Below are 22444 nucleotides of genomic sequence, written 5' to 3' on the forward strand. Positions count from 1 at the left end.
GTGTGTGTATGTGTGTGTGTTACTCTTAAATATGGATACAAGATCTCATTCTCTCGCCTAACCTATGTAAAATGACGAAGGCCGAAAGCAAATAAATATGTTTACAAAAAAAAAAAATATATATGTATATATATATATATATATATATATATATATATATATATATATATATATATATATATATATATATATATATATATATATATATATATATATATATATATTGATAGATAGATAAATAGATATATAAAAAGAGAGAGAGAAAGAGAGAGAGAGAGAGAGAGAGAGAGAGAGAGAGAGAGAGAGAGAGAGAGAGAGAGAGAGAGAGAGGGAGAGAGAGAGAGCTCCATGTAATGTAATCACTTTCCATTGCCACACGTAACAGTGCGTTGCCTTCGCGTGTCTCTCATCTATTGGAGTACTGAGAGGCTTTTGTTTTCTTGGTACGAACTTTTATGCTTATATTCTTCCTCTTTCATTTATTTACTCTGCATTCTGACTTCCTTCTTCATTTCTTCCCTCTTCATTCTTGTCTAGTATTCTTCCTTCTTTTTTTTTTTTCGTGTTTCATATCTTCTTGGTGTCTCTTGTATTACTACAATCCCGTCAGGTTCCTCGTAATGTTCGGGCGCCACTCTACCAGTTAATCCTTAGTTTCGTCATCCTAGCACTTCTTTCCCATTATGCTCATCATCCGATTACAAGAATTTCCCACTTACGTAGAGACTTCACTATCCTTTCACCTACGATAAGTACTTGTCTCTCACCTCGCGACCTGATTTGCTTAGCCACGTGTGTGCACAAACACGCACACAAATGTACCATGTACGTACGTGTACGTGCTCGGGAGCACACACACACACACACACACACACAGAGAGAGATAGAGAGGGAGAGAGAGAGAGAGAGAGAGAGAGAGAGAGAGAGAGAGAGAGAGAGAGAGAGAGAGAGAGAGAGAGAGAGAGAGAGAGAGAGAGAGAGAGAGGTAATCAGCAATTTATCTTTCAACGACGAATGCATACATCTTAAGTCCTTCACTGGTCATATCCTTGTCATTATATAGCAAAACTTTTCCTAACAAAGCAGGCATTGGAAGAAGCACACTGTTGACAGAATGGATGACGAGTAGACTACATAGCTGCACCTTTCCTTAATTTTTGCCGAGGTCAGCGTCTCCGGTTCCTACTGAATTAAGGACAGTTCAATATCTGTCATAGCCAGACTTAAGGTGGGCAACACCTTGTTCACCTGTTTGTGATGTGTACAGTTGATATGCAGGCATAAACTGTTTGAAAGGGAATGCTAGTTGATTGGTATTTTCCGTCTGTCCACAACACATCAACGCTATTACTAGTAATGTATCAATCAGCCGTCTTGGAAAAGAGGCTTAACTGTCATGGTGTTTTGCCCATCATCTGAAGAGTGCTTCTCCCGCCGCCATCTAGAATGTCCATACACGCATCAATGCCAGCTGTGGTCTCCCGCACACCAGGCTGAAAGAAGCTGGTGTAGAGAGTACATGTCTTACGGAATACGTTAAGATACCTGAATTAAGCTGCTGTCTCTGGAAAGGAACAGACTGCGTGGTGATAGGATTGAAGGGTTTGAATGGGCTAAAAGGCTGAACAAAAGAGATTTAAATCAGGTTTTTTGGGAGGGGAACAAGTCAGAACTCGTACGAAACTAAACAAATTCAGATGTGTAAAATTTGTTAATATGCAGGTTGGGGATGAGTAAGAACGCAGTAGATGCCCAGGCATTATGTAGTTGTAAGAAGTTGGGTGAATATAAGAAGAAAGATGGCAGATGTTAAGTTTTAAGTGCTTAGTATCTGCATTGTGTTTATTATCTGGCCTCTTGCAGTCTCCTTATTTCTACATGTCCTTATGTTCATGTATTCTTATGTCCACATGAAGGAAGATACGCTGCACTGAGCGTGACGAAGCCTTGCAGGACCTGTGGAGCACGTGCTTAATTATGGTCCTATCTGTGAAGTCCTGGAAGACAAGCGATACTTGTGAGTGACAAGCTGCCACGGATCTCAGGATCCTATCAACGGAATGAAGAAGACGGTCAGTTTTGTCGATTTTGTCATTTTTTTTCCTTCATGAATAAGTCTTGTCAGCACTGACGCATTTAAATGCATCGAAAATACAGACACTTACTAGTGAAGGGCCTGACGACGTAACCCCCTCTCACTGAAGGAGTGAGTTATCTTGAACTATTGCCAAGTGCGGAGGGGCTTTGTGTGTCGTGGAGGGAGATGCACCTGGGCTGTCTGTGCCTGGTTGGGGACATGAACCAGAGCAAGATAATAATCTTTCTCTGAACCCTGGCTGGGGTTTCCAACTCAAAACCTTGCAATTTTTAGTCAAGTGCAGATCATTAATACGTCAGTGCATTACTACGCTGGCGCATGTGTAACTTTTGGCTCTACGTGTATTTTAATATACATACGTTTGTGTGGTAAGCCTGGAGGAACACGACCACAGGAGCGTCGCCGCCACAGGACAGTCATGCAGCTCAAGGGCATGTTCATAATATTTAATGTAGTACAAAACTATAAGATAAGTTAGATATATTACAAGACTTTCATTGCACTAATAAATAGATAAAGGGACAATATTTTATAAAGGACATCACAAGTCCTTTTCTGATCACACCGGACATATTTTAACTTAAAATAGTGAAGCGTCTCATTTAATGAAACTATAAATACTTGGCATGTGTGAGTGTACATGACAGGGCTTCCCTATCCGTATAAACACGATAACACAGACGCATTGCATCTTTCCATGAAGACAATCAATACACCTCGGTATGTCGCAACAGTCAGGAAGAAAGAGGCGTATGTACAGTAGTTCTAGTCAGTAAACAATGGGAACCAATGACTCGGGGAAAAAAAAAAAAAAAATAAATAAAAAATAAATAAATAAATAAATAAATAAATAAATAAATAAATAAATAAATAAATATATATATATATATATATATATATATATATATATATATATATATATATATATATATATATATATATATATATATATATATATATATATATATATATATATATATAAACAGTGTAAGAGTCCTAGACACTCCTGTGTGTAGCTGGACTGCGAGGCCAAGTGCACCATTCATAACATATATGGTTGACTTAAGAGTGCTGTGCATATTATCAGCCACACCTCCCAATGCCTAGGCCACAGTACACATGGCTGGACCAATCCCCGCGAGTAAGGAGCAGGAGGAACATTCAGGCAAAACGACCATTGTTTGGGAAAGATGTGTGGAAGGGATGCTTCTTTTAAATTTGTAAGGAGTGCTCATTATCGTGAAATCCTGTAAGAGAGAGAGAAAAAAATATAAATTTTCCTTGTCATGACATTCTCTGTCTCAGCAGATTCATTATGTCTTTGATAGCATCGAAGTGAAAGGTTTGTTTGTCTGCTCAATAAATCATAACTTAATTAAATATCTAATACAACTTTTCGTGCAGTACGTGTTGTGGTGAGGTTGACGTCACACACCCGAGTACTTACTGGAGACAGGTTTGCTGTCGAAACCGTTGCGGCCAAAGGAGTGGGTGCCGTAGTTGGTGGCCCCTCTCAGTCTCTGGCCCGGAAATTGTCTTTGACGGGGAAACGCTCTTCCCATCATTGCCCCCATCACCACCAGCACCACGATCAGCACCTGCATATCATAACAGCAATTAGTGAAAAGTGGACACATGTTATTGATGTTGCTTTTTTCTATAACACTTATGACACCTACACTTAATTCATTTGAGCATAATTAGTAAAAATAAGTGCTACACTTACGATTTTGAAGTTCATCGTTGAGTTGTGGTGCTTCTGTGCTGCGGAAAGAGAAAGATATATATTTGGATTTTGTTGTTAAGCACCGACAGTTACGAGTATTATTTTTCAGGATTTTCTGTTTGAGAGAAATGGTGAGACATGGCTGCTTGTAAACTTTTTACGAGTTTCTCTTTTACTTTTTTTTTTTTTTTTTAATGTTTGACTATTTTTTACTTAACACTTGCACTTGAATGACGAAGTGAAGGCAGGGGTAGATACATACCTTCAAGAGTGTTGGTTTGACTGGCTTGGTGCGACAGGCGCTGGTGTGGCAGTGGTGATCAGCCTAAGTTGGTGCGACAGGCGCTCGTGTGGCAGTGGTGATGGTCTAGCTGGGTTAGTGAGACAAGCGCTGGTGTAGCAACGATGGTGCCTGGGATTGTGCTGGCCTGCGCTCTGCCACTGGTGCCGTTTATAAGGGTGGTGGTGCTTGAGTGTACGTGCAGGCCAGCTAAAGGCGCGGAATATTAGGCAGGGAATGTGCGTCAGAGCACCTCATAACTATGCAACAGTAATGTACCTGAAGAATGTGTATACTTTTAAGCAGTGTTTGCGTCGTTATAGTATGTTAAATCATCAGGTTGTGGCGAGGGATGCTGCTTGTAATGAACCATTTCACTGCTCAACAAACCTGTCCTCACCTATGACTTTTTAGATGCTTGCTTATGTGCTAGAGTCTCTCAAATAATTCAGTGGCCTAGGAAGGACAGTCTCAAAGAGTTCAGTGGCCTAGAAAGGACATAAATGATTCCTCTACTGCACTTTTTTTTTCTTTCTGTGACGATGGAACCATTTTTTACAGGTATCGCAATGATAACAAAGGAGTGGGTGAATTAAGAAGCAATGATCGTTGACGCTGTCCAAACCACTGTCTGAGGCGCAGCTTTCCTCAGACGTGATAAAGTTCTCCATTAGGTCAGTGATTCGAATCCGGAGTGAAGCGATTCCAGAGTAAACACTTCTATAATTTTCCCTCTGTGTGTGTGTGTGTGTGTGTGTGTGTGTGTGTGTGTGGTACTCTCAGATATGGATACAAGATCTCATTCTCTTGCCTAACCTATGTAAAATGACGAAGGGGGAAATCAAATGAATATTCCAACTAAAAGAAAGATGGATATATATATATATATATATATATATATATATATATATATATATATATATATATATATATATATATATATATATATATATATATATATATATATATATATAGAAAGATAGATAGATAGATAGATAGATAGATAGATAGATAGATAGATAGATAGATAGATAGGTAGGTAGATAGATAGATAGATAGATAGATAGATAGATAGATAGATTGACTGATAGATAAACAGATATATAAATCAAGTAGAGAGAGAGAGAGAGAGAGAGAGAGAGAGAGAGAGAGAGAGAGAGAGAGAGAGAGAGAGAGAGAGAGAGAGAGAGAGAGAAATCCTCTCTTAATAATCTTCGTTACGCTGCTCAACACACATTACGTGGAACTTCCACATTGCTCCTTCATTGCCACACGTAACAGTGCGTTGCCTTCGCGTGTCTCTCATCTATTGGAGTACTGAGAGGCTTTTGTTTTCTTGGTACGAACTTTTATGCTTATATTCTTCCTCTTTCATTTATTTACTCTGCATTCTGACTTCCTTCTTCATTTCTTCCCTCTTCATTCTTGTCTAGTATTCTTCCTTCTTTTTTTTCGTGTTTCATATCTTCTTGGTGTCTCTTGTATTACTACAATCCCGTCAGGTTCCTCGTAATGTTCGGGCGCCACTCTACCAGTTAATCCTTAGTTTCGTCATCCTAGCACTTCTTTCCCATTATGCTCATCATCCGATTACAAGAATTTCCCACTTACGTAGAGACTTCACTATCCTTTCACCTACGATAAGTACTTGTCTCTCACCTCGCGACCTGATTTGCTTAGCCACGTGTGTGCACAAACACGCACACAAATGTACCATGTACGTACGTGTACGTGCTCGGGAGCACACACACACACACACACACACACACAGAGAGAGATAGAGAGGGAGAGAGAGAGAGAGAGAGAGAGAGAGAGAGAGAGAGAGAGAGAGAGAGAGAGAGAGAGAGAGAGAGAGAGAGAGAGAGAGAGAGAGAGAGAGAGAGGTAATCAGCAATTTATCTTTCAACGACGAATGCATACATCTTAAGTCCTTCACTGGTCATATCCTTGTCATTATATAGCAAAACTTTTCCTAACAAAGCAGGCATTGGAAGAAGCACACTGTTGACAGAATGGATGACGAGTAGACTACATAGCTGCACCTTTCCTTAATTTTTGCCGAGGTCAGCGTCTCCGGTTCCTACTGAATTAAGGACAGTTCAATATCTGTCATAGCCAGACTTAAGGTGGGCAACACCTTGTTCACCTGTTTGTGATGTGTACAGTTGATATGCAGGCATAAACTGTTTGAAAGGGAATGCTAGTTGATTGGTATTTTCCGTCTGTCCACAACACATCAACGCTATTACTAGTAATGTATCAATCAGCCGTCTTGGAAAAGAGGCTTAACTGTCATGGTGTTTTGCCCATCATCTGAAGAGTGCTTCTCCCGCCGCCATCTAGAATGTCCATACACGCATCAATGCCAGCTGTGGTCTCCCGCACACCAGGCTGAAAGAAGCTGGTGTAGAGAGTACATGTCTTACGGAATACGTTAAGATACCTGAATTAAGCTGCTGTCTCTGGAAAGGAACAGACTGCGTGGTGATAGGATTGAAGGGTTTGAATGGGCTAAAAGGCTGAACAAAAGAGATTTAAATCAGGTTTTTTGGGAGGGGAACAAGTCAGAACTCGTACGAAACTAAACAAATTCAGATGTGTAAAATTTGTTAATATGCAGGTTGGGGATGAGTAAGAACGCAGTAGATGCCCAGGCATTATGTAGTTGTAAGAAGTTGGGTGAATATAAGAAGAAAGATGGCAGATGTTAAGTTTAAGTGCTTAGTATCTGCATTGTGTTTATTATCTGGCCTCTTGCAGTCTCCTTATTTCTACATGTCCTTATGTTCATGTATTCTTATGTCCACATGAAGGAAGATACGCTGCACTGAGCGTGACGAAGCCTTGCAGGACCTGTGGAGCACGTGCTTAATTATGGTCCTATCTGTGAAGTCCTGGAAGACAAGCGATACTTGTGAGTGACAAGCTGCCACGGATCTCAGGATCCTATCAACGGAATGAAGAAGACGGTCAGTTTTGTCGATTTTGTCATTTTTTTTTCCTTCATGAATAAGTCTTGTCAGCACTGACGCATTTAAATGCATCGAAAATACAGACACTTACTAGTGAAGGGCCTGACGACGTAACCCCCTCTCACTGAAGGAGTGAGTTATCTTGAACTATTGCCAAGTGCGGAGGGGCTTTGTGTGTCGTGGAGGGAGATGCACCTGGGCTGTCTGTGCCTGGCTGGGGACATGAACCAGAGCAAGATAATAATCTTTCTCTGAACCCTGGCTGGGGTTTCCAACTCAAAACCTTGCAATTTTTAGTCAAGTGCAGATCATTAATACGTCAGTGCATTACTACGCTGGCGCATGTGTAACTTTTGGCTCTACGTGTATTTTAATATACATACGTTTGTGTGGTAAGCCTGGAGGAACACGACCACAGGAGCGTCGCCGCCACAGGACAGTCATGCAGCTCAAGGGCATGTTCATAATATTTAATGTAGTACAAAACCATAAGATAAGTTAGATATATTACAAAACTTTCATTGCACTAATAAATAGATAAAGGGACAATATTTTATAAAGGACATCACAAGTCCTTTTCTGATCACACCGGACATATTTTAACTTAAAATAGTGAAGCGTCTCATTTAATGAAACTGTAAATACTTGGCATATGTGAGTGTACATGATAGGGCTTCCCTATCCGTATAAACACGATAACACAGACGCATTGCATCTTTCCATGAAGACAATCTATACACTTCGGTATGTCGCAACAGTCAGGAAGAAAGAGGCGTATGTACAGTAGTTCTAGTCAGTAAACAATGGGAACCAATGACTCGGGGGAAAAATATAAATAAGTAAATATATATATATATATATATATATATATATATATATATATATATATATATATATATATATATATATATATATATATATATATATATATACATATATACATATATATGTGTGTGTGTGTGTGTGTGTGTGTGTGTGTGTGTGTGTGTGTGTGTGTGTGTGTGTGTGTGTGTGTGTGTGTGTGTGTGTGTGTGTGTGTGTGTGTAAACACAGACTGGGAGTCCTAGCCACTCGTCTCTGTAGCAGGACTACGAGGCCAACATTATAACTTAAGTTGACTTAAGAGTGCTGTACATATTATCAGCCACACCTCCCAATGCTTAGGCCACAGTACACATGGCTGGAATAATCTCCGCGAGTAAGGAGCAGGAGGAACACTCAGGCAAAACGACCATTGTTTGGGAAAGATGGTTGGTAGGGGTGCTTCTTCTAAAACATTAAGAAGTGCCCATGATTGTGATATCCTGTAAAAGAGAGAGAGAGAGAGAGAGAGAGAGAGAGAGAGAGAGAGAGAGAGAGAGAGAGAGAGAGAGAGAGAGAGAGAGAGAGAGAGAGAGAGAGAGAGAGAGAGAACATATAAATTTTCCTTGTCATGACATTGTCTGTCTCAACAGACTCATTATGTTTTAGATAATATAGAAGTGAAAGATTTGTTTCTCTGCTCAATAAATCATAAATTAATGAAATATTTAATACAACTTTTTATGCAGGACGTGTTGTGGTGAGTTTGACGTCACACACCCGAGTACTTACTGCCGAAAAAATTGCTCTCGTAACCGTGACGGCCAAAGGAATAGAAGGGGTAGTGTGTGGCCCCTCTCAGTCTCTGGCCGGGAAATTGTCTTAGACGGGGAAACGCTCTTCCCATCACTGTCCCCATCACCACCAGCACCACGATCAGCACCTGCATATCATAACAGCAATTAGTGAAAAGTGGACACATGTTATTGATGTTGTTGTTTTCTATAACACTTATGACACCTACACTTAATTCATTTGAGCATAATTAGTAAAAATAAGTGCTACACTTACGGTTTTGAAGTTCATCGTTGAGTTGTGGTGCTTCTGTGCTGCGGAAAGACAAAGATATATATTTGGATTTTGTTGTTAAGCACCGACAGTTACGAGTATTATTTTTCAGGATTTTCTGTTTGAGAGAAATGGTGAGACATGGCTGCTTGTAAACTTTTTACGAGTTTCTCTTTTACTTTTTTTTTTTTTTTTAATGTTTGACTATTTTTTACTTAACACTTGCAGGGGTAGATACATACCTTCAAGAGTGTTGGTTTGACTGGCTTGGTGCGACAGGCGCTGGTGTGGCAGTGGTGATGGTCTGGCTGGGTTAATGCGACAGGCTCTGGAGTGGCAGTGGTGATGGTCTAGCTGTGTTAGTGAGACAAGCGCTGGTGTAGCAACGATGGTGCCTGGGATTGTCCTGGCCTGCGCTTTGCAACCGGTGCCGTTTATAAGGGTGGTTGTGCTTGAGTGTACGTGCAGACTAGCAAGAAGCGGGGAATATTAGGCAGGGAATATGCGTCAGAGCACCTCATAACTATGCAAAAGGAATGTACCTGAAGAATGTGTATACTTTTAAGCAGTGTTTGCGTCGTTATAGTATGCTAAATCATCAGGTTGTGGCGAGGGATGCTGCTTATAATGAACTATTTCACTGCTCAACAAACCTGTCCTCACCTATGACTTTTTAGATGCTTGCTTATGTGCTAGAGTCGCTCAAATAATTCAGTGTTCTAGGAAGGACAGTCTCAAAGAGTATATATATATATATATATATATATATATATATATATATATATATATATATATATATATATATATATATATATATATATATATATATATATATATATATATATATAGATAGATAGATAGATAGATAGATAGATAGATAGATAGATAGATAGATAAATATAGATAAAGAGAGAGAGAGAGAGAGAGAGAGAGAGAGAGAGAGAGAGAGAGAGAGAGAGAGAGAGAGAGAGAGAGAGAGAGAGAGAGAGAGACGGATATAATCCTCTCTTGATAACAAAACTGCCTCGTTATGCTGCTCAACACACATTACGTGGAACTTCCACATTGCTCCTTCATTGCCACACGTAACAGTGCGTTGCCTTTGCGTTTGTCTCTCATCTATCGGAGTACAGAGAGGCTTTTGTTTTTTTGGTACCAACTTTTATGTTTATATTCTTCCTCTTTCATTTATTTATTCTGTTTTCTGACTTCCTTCTTCATTTCTTCCCTCTTCATTTTTGTCTAATATTTTTCCTTTTTTTTCACGTTTTGTTTCTTCTTATTGTTTCCTGCGTTATACCAATCACATCATCTTTCTTCCTTCTTCTCTTCGACAGTAAGACGTAATAATAATAAATAATAATAATAAACGGTTTAATTATTCAGCCAGTTTACAAATTGAAAATGTACAGAGGGAGTGGGGAAATACTTGACATTAATCCTAAAGCTAAGTCTAATCTAGAAGCGAAATACTATTTATTGATGGCTCGCACCATGGTGGGAATCGCGCTGAGTCTGTACCGGTCCGTAGGCGGTGTGTAGGGGCATTATCTTGTTGTGGTGTCTGGTGGCACGGACCGGGCGAGGGGAGTCAGGCGGCAGCATGTGTCTGAGACGTTTATGATGCAGCAGTCCCCTTGCAAACCTCTCCAGAGCCTCTCGGTGCTGGTGGATAGTCTGGACAGACTCAGGGTGGTCATGGCTTCATTATAGATGGTGTAGGCAGTGCCAAGGATGACCCTGCACGCCCTTTTCTGCACACTCTCCAGCTGTAGCTGTTGAGTGTGTGTGAGGGAGAAGGACCACGCTGGGAAGGCATATATGAGTTTGGTAAGGATGAAGGTGAGGTACACCACCTTAACTCGTCTGTCAGCGTCCCCGGTGACCTGAGTCTGCGCAGCATGTACAGGCTGTAGGTAGCGGATGTATCTTCCTCGTAATGTTCGAGCGCCACCTTTCCAGTTAATCCTTAGTTTCGTCATCCTAGCACTTCTTTCTCATTACGCTCACATCCATATGCAGTTGTCTCCCTTATCGATTACAAAAATTTTCAACTTTCTACTTTCCACATATTTGCTCTGCCACGTGTGTGTACAAATACACACACAAACCTACCATATATGTACGTGCGGGCGCTCTGGAGCACACACACACACACACACACACACACACACACACACACACACACACACACACACACACACACACACACACACACACACACACACACACACACACACACACACACACACACACACACACACACACACACACACAGAGGTAATCAGTAATTTATCTTACAACGACGAATGCATACATCTTAAGTCCTTCACTGGTCATATCCTTGTCATTATATAGCAAAACTTTTCCTAACAAAGCAGGCATTGGAAGAAGCACACTGTTGACAGAATGGATGACGAGTAGACTACATAGCTGCACCTTTCCTTAATTTTTGCCGAGGTCAGCGTCTCCGGTTCCTACTGAATTAAAGACAGTTCAATATCTGTCATAGCCAGACTTAAGGTGGGCAACACCTTGTTCATCTGTTTGTGATGGGTACAGTTGATACGCAGGCATAAACTGTTTGAAAGGGAATGCTAGTTGATTGGTATTTTCCGTCTGTCCACAACACATCAACGCTATTACTAGTAATGTATCAATCAGCCGTCTTGGAAAAGAGGCTTAACTGTCATGGTGTTTTGCCCATCATCTGAAGAGTGCTTCTCCCGCCGCCATCTAGAATGTCCATACACGCATCAATACCAGCTGTGGTCTCCCGCACACCAGGCTGAAAGACGCAGTTTTTTTTTTTTTTTTATATAGGAAGGACACTGGCCAAGGGCAACAAAAATCCAATAAAAAAATGCCCACTGAAATGTCAGTCCCATAAAAGAGTCAAAGCAGTAGTCAAAAATTGATGAATAAGTGTCTTGAAACCTCCCTCTTGAAGGAATTCAAGTCATAGGAAGGTGAAAATACAGAAGCAGGCAGGGAGTTCTAGAGTTTACCAGAGAAAGGGATGAATGATTGAGAATACTGGTTAACTCTTGCGTTAGAGAGGTGGACAGAATAGGGGTGAGAGAAAGAAGAAAGTCTTGTGCAGCGAGGCCGCGGGAGGAGGGGAGGCATGCAGTTAGCGAGATCAAAAGAGCAGTTACATTAAAATAGCGGTAGAAGACAGCTAGAGATGCAACACTACGGCGGTGAGAGAGAGGATGAAGACAGTCAGTTAGAGGAGAGGAGTTGATGAGACGAAAAGCTTCTGATTCCACCCTGTCTAGAAAAGCAGTATGAGTGGAACCCCCCAGACATGTGAAGCATACTCCATACATGGACGGATAAGGCCGTTGTACAGAGTTAGCAGCTCTGGGGGTGAGAAAAACTGGCGGAGACGTCTCAGAACGCCTAACTTCATAGAGGCTGTTTTAGCTAGAGATGAGATGTGAAGTTTTCAGTTCAGATTATAAGTAAAGGACAGACCAAGGATGTTCAGTGTAGAAGAGGGGGACAGTTGAGTGTCATTGAAGAAGAGGGGATAGTTGTCTGGAAGGTTGTGTCGAGTTGATAGATGCAGGAATTGAGTTTTTGAGGCATTGAACAATACCAAGTTTGCTCTGCCCCAATCAGAAATTTTAGAAAGATCAGAAGTCAAGCGTTCTGTGGCTTCCCTGCATGAAATGTTTACCTCGTGAAGGGTTGGACGTCTATGAAAAGACGTGGAAAAGTGCAAGGAGGTATCATCAGCGTAGGAGTAGATAGGACAAGAAGTTTGGTTTAGAAGATCATTAATGAATAATAAGAAGAGAGTGGATGACAGGACAGAACGCTGAGGAACACCACTGTTAATAGATTTAGGAGAAGAACAGTGACCGTCTACCACAGCAGCAATAGAACGGTCAGAAAGGAAACTTGAGATGAAGTTACAGAGAGAAGGATAGAAGCCGTAGGAAGGTGGTTTGGAAATCAAAGCTTTGTGCCAGACTCAAAAGCTTTTGATATATCAAAGGCAACAGCAAAAGTTTCACCAAAATCTCTAAAAGAGGATGACCAAGACTCAGTAAGGAAAGCCAGAAAATCACCAGTAGAGCGGCCTTGACGGAACCCGTACTGGCGATCAGATAGAAGGTTGTGCAGTGATAGATGTTTAAGAATCTTCCTGTTGAGGGTAGATTCAAAAACTTTAGATAGGCAGGAAATTAAAGCAATAGGACGGTAGTTTGAGGGATTAGAACGGTCACCCTTTTTAGGATGACCGTTCTAATCCCTCAAACTACCGTCCTATTGCTTTAATTTCCTGCCTATCTAATCTGCCTATCTATCAGGTGTAGAGAGCACATGTCTTACGGAATACGTTAAGATACCTGAATTAAGCTGTTGTCTCTGGAAAGGAGCAGACTGCGTGGTGATAGGATTGAAGGGTTTGAATGGGCTAAAAGGCTGAACAAAAGAGATTTAAATCAGGTTTTTTGGGAGGGGAACAAGTCAGAACTCGTACGAAACTAAACAAATTCAGATGTGTAAAATTTGTTAATATGCAGGTTGGGGATGAGTAAGAACGCAGTAGATGCCCAGGCATTATGTAGTTGTAAGAAGTTGGGTGAATATAAGAAGAAAGATGGCAGATGTTAAGTTTTAAGTGCTTAGTATCTGCATTGTGTTTATTATCTGGCCTCTTGCAGTCTCCTTATTTCTACATGTCCTTATGTTCATGTATTCTTATGTCCACATGAAGGAAGATACGCTGCACTGAGCGTGACGAAGCCTTGCAGGACCTGTGGAGCACGTGCTTAATTATGGTCCTATCTGTGAAGTCCTGGAAGACAAGCGATACTTGTGAGTGACAAGCTGCCACGGATCTCAGGATCCTATCAACGGAATGAAGAAGACGGTCAGTTTTGTCGATTTTGTCATTTTTTTCCTTCATGAATAAGTCTTGTCAGCACTGACGCATTTAAATGCATCGAAAATACAGACACTTACTAGTGAAGGGCCTGACGACGTAACCCCCTCTCACTGAAGGAGTGAGTTATCTTGAACTATTGCCAAGTGCGGAGGGGCTTTGTGTGTCGTGGAGGGAGATGCACCTGGGCTGTCTGTGCCTGGCTGGGGACATGAACCAGAGCAAGATAATAATCTTTCTCTGAACCCTGGCTGGGGTTTCCAACTCAAAACCTTGCAATTTTTAGTCAAGTGCAGATCATTAATACGTCAGTGCATTACTACGCTGGCGCATGTGTAACTTTTGGCTCTACGTGTATTTTAATATACATACGTTTGTGTGGTAAGCCTGGAGGAACACGACCACAGGAGCGTCGCCGCCACAGGACAGTCATGCAGCTCAAGGATATGTTCATAATATTTAATATAGTACAAAACTATAAGATAAATTTGATATATTACAAGACTTTCATTGCACTAATAAATAGATAAAGGGACAATATTTTATAAAGGACATCACAAGTCCTTTTCTGATCACACCGGACATATTTTAACTTAAAATAGTGAAGCGTCTCATTTAATGAAACTGTAAATACTTGGCATGTGTGAGTGTACATGACAGGGCTTCCCTATCCGTATAAACACGATAACACAGACGCATTGCATCTTTCCATGAAGACAATCAATACACCTCGGTATGTCGCAACAGTCAGGAAGAAAGAGGCGTGTGTACAGTAGTTCTAGTCAGTAAACAATGGGAACCAATGACTCGGGAAAAAAAAAAAAAAAAAAAAAAAAAAAAAAAAAAAATATATATATATATATATATATATATATATATATATATATATATATATATATATATATATATATATATATATATATATATATATATATATATATATATATATATATATATATATATATATATATATATGCAAACACAGTGTAAGAGTCCTAGACACTCCTGTGTGTAGCTGGACTGCGAGGCCAAGTGCACCATTCATAACATATATGGTTGACTTAAGAGTGCTGTGCATATTATCAGCCACACCTCCCAATGCCTAGGCCACAGTACACATGGCTGGACCAATCCCCGCGAGTAAGGAGCAGGAGGAACACTCAGGCAAAACGACCATTGTTTGGGAAAGATGTGTGGAAGGGATGCTTCTTTTAAATTTGTAAGGAGTGCTCATTATCGTGAAATCCTGTAAGAGAGAGAGAAAAAAATATAAATTTTCCTTGTCATGACATTCTCTGTCTCAGCAGATTCATTATGTCTTTGATAGCATCGAAGTGAAAGGTTTGTTAGTCTGCTCAATAAATCATAACTTATTTGAATATTTAATACAACTTTTCATGCAGTACGTGTTGTGTTCAGGTTGACGTCACACACCCGAGTACTTACTGCCGAAAAAATTGCTCTCGTAACCGTGACGGCCAAAGGAGTAGAAGGCGTAGTGTGTGGCCCCTCTCAGTCTCTGGCCGGGAAATTGTCTTTGACGGTGAAACGCTCTTCCCATCACTGTCCCCATCACCACCAGCACCACGATCAGCACCTGCATGTCATAACAGCAATTAGTGAAAAGTGGACACATGTTATTGATGTTGTTGTTTTCTATAACACTTATGACACCTACACTTAATTCATTTGAGCATAATTAGTAAAAATAAGTGCTACACTTACGATTTTGAAGTTCATCGTTGAGTTGTGGTGCTTCTGTGCTGCGGAAAGAGAAAGATATATATTTGGATTTTGTTGTTAAGCACCGACAGTTACGAGTATTATTTTTCAGGATTTTCTGTTTGAGAGAAATGGTGAGACATGGCTGCTTGTAAACTTTTTACGAGTTTCTCTTTTACTTTTTTTTTTTTCTTTTAATGTTTGACTATTTTTTACTTAACACTTGCAGGGGTAGATACATACCTTCAAGAGTGTTGGTTTGACTGGCTTGGTGCGACAGGCGCTGGTGTGGCAGTGGTGATGGTCTGGCTGGGTTAATGCGACAGGCTCTGGAGTGGCAGTGGTGATGGTCTAGCTGGGTTAGTGAGACAAGCGCTGGTGTAGCAACGATGGTGCCTGGGATTGTGCTGGCCTGCGCTTTGCAACCGGTGCCGTTTATAAGTGTGGTTGTGCTTGAGTGTACGTGCAGACTAGCAAGAAGTGGGGAATATTAGGCAGGGAATATGCGTCAGAGCACCTCGTAACTATGCAAAAGGAATGTACCCGAAGAATGTATATACTTTTAAGCGGTGTTTGTGTCGTTATAGTATGCTAAATCATCAGGTTGTGGCGAGGGATGCTGCTTGTAATGAACCATTTCACTGCTCAACAAACCTGTCCTCACCTATGACTTTTTAGATGCTTGCTTATGTGCTAGAGTCTCTCAAATAATTCAGTGGCCTAGGAAGGACAGTCTCAAAGAGTATATATATATATATATATATATATATATATATATATATATATATATATATATATATATATATATATATATATATATATATATATATATATATATATATATATATATTATATAGATAGATATATAAAGAGAGAGAGAGAGAGAGAGAGAGAGAGAGAGAGAGAGAGAGAGAGAGAGAGAGAGAGAGAGAGAGAGAGAGAGAAAGAGACGGATATAATCCTCTCTTGATAACAAAACTGCCTCGTTATGCTGCTCAACACACATTACGCGGAACTTCCACATTACTCCTTCATTGCCACACGTAACAGTGCGTTGCCTTTGCGTTTGTCTCTCATCTCTTGGAGTACTGAGAGGCTTTTGTTTTTTTGGTACCAACTTTTATGTTTATATTCTTCCTCTTTCATTTATTTATTCTGTTTTCTGACTTCCTTCTTCATTTCTTCCCTCTTCATTCTTGTCTAATTTTTTTCCTTTTTTTTTCTCGTTTTGTTTCTTCTTATTGTTTCCTGCGTTATGCCAATCACATCATCTTTCTTCCTTCTTCTCTTCGACAGTAAGACGTAATAATAATAGATAATAATAATAAACGGTTTAATTATTCAGCCAGTTTACAAATTGAAAATGTACAGAGGGGTGGGGAAATACTTGACATTAATCCTAAAGCTAAGTCTAATCTAGAAGCGAAATACTATTTATTGATGGCTTGCACCATGGTAGGAATCGCGCTGAGTCTGTACCGGTCCGTAGGCGGTGTGTAGGGGCATTATCTTGTTGTGGTGTCTGGCGGCACGGACCGGGCGAGGGGCGTCTGGCGGCAGTATGTGTCTGAGACGTGGATGATGCAGCAGTCCCCTTGCAAACCTCTCCAGAGCCTCTCGGTGCTGGTGAATAGTCTGGACAGACTCAGGGTGGTCATGGCTTCATTATAGATGGTGTAGGCAGGGCCAAGGATGACCCTGCACGCCCTTTTCTGCACACTCTCCAGCTGTAGCTGTTGAGTGTGTGTGAGGGAGGAGGACCACGCTGGGAAGGCATACATGAGTTTGGGGAGGATGAAGGTGAGGTACACCACCTTAACTCGTCTGTCAGCGTCCCCGGTGACCTGAGTCTGCGCAGCATGTACAGGCTGTAGGTAGCGGATGTATCTTCCTCGTAATGTTCGAGCGCCACCTTTCCAGTTAATCCTTAGTTTCGTCATCCTAGCACTTCTTTCTCATTACGCTCACATCCATATGCAGTTGTCTCCCTTATCGATTACAAAAATTTTCAACTTTCTACTTTCCACATATTTGCTCTGCCACGTGTGTGTACAAATACACACACAAACCTACCATATATGTACGTGCGCGCGCTCTGGAGCACACACACACACACACACACACACACACACACACACACACACACACACACACACACACACACACACACACACACACACACACACACACACACACACACACACACACACACACACACACACACACACACACACACACACACAGAGGTAATCAGTAATTTATCTTACAACGACGAATGCATACATCTTAAGTCCTTCACTGGTCATATCCTTGTCATTATATAGCAAAACTTTTCCTAACAAAGCAGGCATTGGAAGAAGCACACTGTTGACAGAATGGATGACGAGTAGACTACATAGCTGCACCTTTCCTTAATTTTTGCCGAGGTCAGCGTCTCCGGTTCCTACTGAATTAAAGACAGTTCAATATCTGTCATAGCCAGACTTAAGGTGGGCAACACCTTGTTCACCTGTTTGTGATGGGTACAGTTGATATGCAGGCATAAACTGTTTGAAAGGGAATGCTAGTTGATTGGTATTTTCCGTCTGTCCACAACACATCAACGCTATTACTAGTAATGTATCAATCAGCCGTCTTGGAAAAGAGGCTTAACTGTCATGGTGTTTTGCCCATCATCTGAAGAGTGCTTCTCCCGCCGCCATCTAGAATGTCCATACACGCATCAATGCCAACTGTGGTCTCCCGTACACCAGGCTGAAAGAAGCTGGTGTAGAGAGTACATGTCTTACGGAATACGTTAAGATACCTGAATTAAGCTGCTGTCTCTGGAAAGGAACAGACTGCGTGGTGATAGGATTGAAGGGTTTGAATGGGCTAAAAGGCTGAACAAAGGAGATTTAAATCAGGTTTTTTGGGAGGGGAACAAGTCAGAACTCGTACGAAACTAAACAAATTCAGATGTGTAAAATTTGTTAATATGCAGGTTGGGGATGAGTAAGAACGCAGTAGATGCCCAGGCATTATGTAGTTGTAAGAAGTTGGGTGAATATAAGAAGAAAGATGGCAGATGTTAAGTTTTAAGTGCTTAGTATCTGCATTGTGTTTATTATCTGGCCTCTTGCAGTCTCCTTATTTCTACATGTCCTTATGTTCATGTATTCTTATGTCCACATGAAGGAAGATACGCTGCACTGAGCGTGACGAAGCTTTGCAGGACCTGTGGAGCACGTGCTTAATTATGGTCCTATCTGTGAAGTCCTGGAAGACAAGCGATGCTTGTGAGTGACAAGCTGCCACGGATCTCAGGATCCTATCAACGGAATGAAGAAGACGGTCAGTTTTGTCGATTTTGTCATTTTTTTTCCTTCATGAATAAGTCTTGTCAGCACTGACGCATTTAAATGCATCGAAAATACAGACACTTACTAGTGAAGGGCCTGACGACGTAACCTCTCACTGAAAGAGTGAGTGCCGTTGTTGGTGGCGCCTCGCAGCCTCAGGCCGGGAAAAGTTCTCCATTTGTTGAAGAACTGCGGCATACCATGAGCCACGCTCAGCATCGCTTCTATCGCCAGAATTACCTGAATCAAACACAATGCCAGTCATTAATGCTTGCTGCCTCTTTCTCCAATCAGTGACACGCTGCTTAGTGTTGTTGCCATTTGGTTATAACTCCCCAGAGCTATAAAACACTGACGATATGATAATTCTGTGACATAAATTATCTTGAACTATTGCCAAGTGCGGAGGGGCTGTGTGTGTCGTGGAGGCAGATGCGCCTGGGTTGTCTATGCCTGGCTGGGGACAGCATCCAGAGCAAGATAATTTTCTCTGAACCCTGGCTGGGGTTTCCAACTCAAAACCTTGCAATTTTTAGTCAAGTGCAGAGCATTAATACGTCAGTGCATTACTACGCTGGCGCATGTGTAACTTTTGGCTCTACGTGTATTTTAATATACATACGTTTGTGTGGTAAGCCTGGAGGAACACGACCACAGGAGCGTCGCCGCCACAGGACAGTCATGCAGCTCAAGGATATGTTCATAATATTTAATATAGTACAAAACTATAAGATAAATTTGATATATTACAAGACTTTCATTGCACTAATAAATAGATAAAGGGACAATATTTTATAAAGGACATCACAAGTAATTTTCTGATCACACCGGACATATTTTAACTTAAAATAGTGAAGCGTCTCATTTAATGAAACTGTAAATACTTGGCATGTGTGAGTGTACATGATAGGGCTTCCCTATCCGTATAAACACGATAACACAGACGCATTGCATCTTTCCATGAAGACAATCAATACACTTCGGTATGTCGCAACAGTCAGGAAGAAAGAGGCGTATGTACAGTAGTTCTAGTCAGTAAACAATGGGAACCAATGACTCGGGAAAAAAAAAAAAAAAAAAAAAAAAAAAAAAAAATATATATATATATATATATATATATATATATATATATATATATATATATATATATATATATATATATATATATATATATATATATATATATATATATATATATATATATATATATATATATATATGCAAACACAGTGTAAGGGTCCTAGACACTCCTGTGTGTAGCTGGACTGCGAGGCCAAGTGCACCACTCAAAACATATATGGTTGACTTAAGAGTGCTGTGCATATTATCAGCCACACCTCCCAATGCCTAGGCCACAGTACACATGGCTGGACCAATCCCCGCGAGTAAGGAGCAGGAGGAACACTCAGGCAAAACGACCATTGTTTGGGAAAGATGTGTGGAAGGGATGCTTCTTTTAAATTTGTAAGGAGTGCTCATTATCGTGAAATCCTGTAAGAGAGAGAGAAAAAAATATAAATTTTCCTTGTCATGACATTCTCTGTCTCAGCAGATTCATTATGTCTTTGATAGCATCGAAGTGAAAGGTTTGTTAGTCTGCTCAATAAATCATAACTTATTTGAATATTTAATACAACTTTTCATGCAGTACGTGTTGTGTTCAGGTTGACGTCACACACCCGAGTACTTACTGCCGAAATATTTGCTCTCGAAACCGTGACGCCCAAAGGAGTAGGGGCCGTAGTTGGTGGCCCCTCTGAGTCTCTGGCCGGGAAATTGTCTTTGACGGGGAAACGCTCTTCCCATCATTGCCCCCATCACCACCAGCACCACGATCAGCACCTGCATGTCATAACAGCAATTAGTGAAAAGTGGACACATGTTATTGATGTTGTTTTTTTCTATAACACTTATGACACCTACACTTAATTCATTTGAGCATAATTAGTAAAAATAAGTGCTACACTTACGATTTTGAAGTTCATCGTTGAGTTGTGGTGCTTCTGTGCTGCGGAAAGAGAAAGATATATATTTGGATTTTGTTGTTAAGCACCGACAGTTACGAGTATTATTTTTCAGGATTTTCTGTTTGAGAGAAATGGTGAGACATGGCTGCTTGTAAACTTTTTACGAGTTTCTCTTTTACTTTTTTTTTTTTTTTTTTAATGTTTGACTATTTTTTACTTAACACTTGCACTTGAATGACGAAGTGAAGGCAGGAGTAGATACATACCTTCAAGAGTGTTGGTTTGACTGGCTTGGTGCGACAGGCGCTGGTGTGGCAGTGGTGATCAGCCTAAGTTGGTGCGACAGGCGCTCGTGTGGCAGTGGTGATGGTCTAGCTGGGTTAGTGAGACAAGCGCTGGTGTAGCAACGATGGTGCCTGGGATTGTGCTGGCCTGCGCTTTGCAACCGGTGCCATTTATAAGTGTGGTTGTGCTTGAGTGTACGTGCAGACTAACAAGAGGTAGGAAATATTAGGCATGGAATGTGCGTCAGAGCACCTCGTAACTATGCCAAATGAATGTACCAGAAGAATGTATATACTTTTAAGCAGTGTTTGCGTCGTTATAGTATGCTAAATCATCAGGTTGTGGCGAGGGATGCTGCTTGTAATGAACCATTTCACTGCTCAACAAACCTGTCCTCACCTATGACTTTTTAGATGCTTGCTTATGTGCTAGAGTCTCTCAAATAATTCAGTGGCCTAGGAAGGACAGTCTCAAAGAGTTCAGTGGCCTAGAAAGGACATAAATGATTCCTCTACTGCACTTTTTTTTTCTCTCTGTAACGATGGAACCAGTTTTTACAGGTCTCGCAATGATAAAAAAGGAAGACCATAGGAAAGATAGAATTAAGATACATTGATCACTGATTTCCCGCTGTCCAAACCATGAAGTGTTTGCGAAACCTGCAGGAAGAGGGGCACAGGTGACTGCGGTGACTGCTGCGATACTTGATGATGTGCACTGTCTGCAGCGACGCTTTCCTCAGACGTGAGAAAGTTCTCCATTAGGTCAGTGATTCGAAACCGGAGTGAAGCGATTCCAGAGTGAACACTTATATAACTCTCTCTCTCTCTCTCTCTCTCTCTCTCTCTCTCTCTCTCTCTCTCTCTCTCTGTGTATGTGTGTGTGTGTGTGTGTGTGTGTGTTACTCTTAAATATGGATACAAGATCTCGTTCTCTCGCCTAACCTATGTAAAATGACGAAGCCGAAAGCAAATAAATATTCTTACTACTAAAAAAAAAAAAAAAAAAAAAAAAAAAAAAAAAAAAAAATATATATATATATATATATATATATATATATATATATATATATATATATATATATATATATATATATATAGAGAGAGAGAGAGAGAGAGAGAGAGAGAGAGAGAGAGAGAGAGAGAGAGAGAGAGAGAGAGAGAGAGAGAGAGAGAGACGGATATAATCCTCTCTTGATAACAAAACTGCCTCGTTGTGCTGCTCAACACACATTACGTGGAACTTCCACATTGCTTCTCCATTGCCACACGTAACAGTGCGTTG

General features: G+C 40.7%; 1 protein-coding gene and 3 long non-coding RNA genes across 4 annotated transcripts in view; 1 reads left to right on the plus strand and 3 right to left on the minus strand.

Annotated features, from left to right (window-relative positions):
* LOC135101411 (uncharacterized) overlaps positions 1-22444 on the plus strand; it is a 65628-nt gene that overhangs the window by 28436 nt on the left and 14748 nt on the right. The window lies entirely within an intron of this gene.
* LOC135101406 (uncharacterized) lies at positions 2530-9388 on the minus strand. Its single transcript, XR_010269259.1, has 7 exons — positions 9188-9388; positions 8949-8986; positions 8670-8820; positions 4087-8380; positions 3825-3862; positions 3546-3696; positions 2530-3345 (listed from the first exon to the last, which is right to left on the minus strand). It is a non-coding gene; the product is annotated as an uncharacterized LOC135101406 (long non-coding RNA).
* On the minus strand, positions 14809-15993 carry LOC135101407 (uncharacterized). Its single transcript, XR_010269260.1, has 4 exons — positions 15811-15993; positions 15571-15608; positions 15292-15442; positions 14809-15091 (listed from the first exon to the last, which is right to left on the minus strand). It is a non-coding gene; the product is annotated as an uncharacterized LOC135101407 (long non-coding RNA).
* LOC135101408 (uncharacterized) lies at positions 20120-21320 on the minus strand. Its single transcript, XR_010269261.1, has 4 exons — positions 21142-21320; positions 20879-20916; positions 20600-20750; positions 20120-20399 (listed from the first exon to the last, which is right to left on the minus strand). It is a non-coding gene; the product is annotated as an uncharacterized LOC135101408 (long non-coding RNA).

Source organism: Scylla paramamosain, chromosome 6, assembly GCF_035594125.1.
Source record: "Scylla paramamosain isolate STU-SP2022 chromosome 6, ASM3559412v1, whole genome shotgun sequence".
NCBI lineage: Eukaryota > Metazoa > Arthropoda > Malacostraca > Decapoda > Portunidae > Scylla > Scylla paramamosain.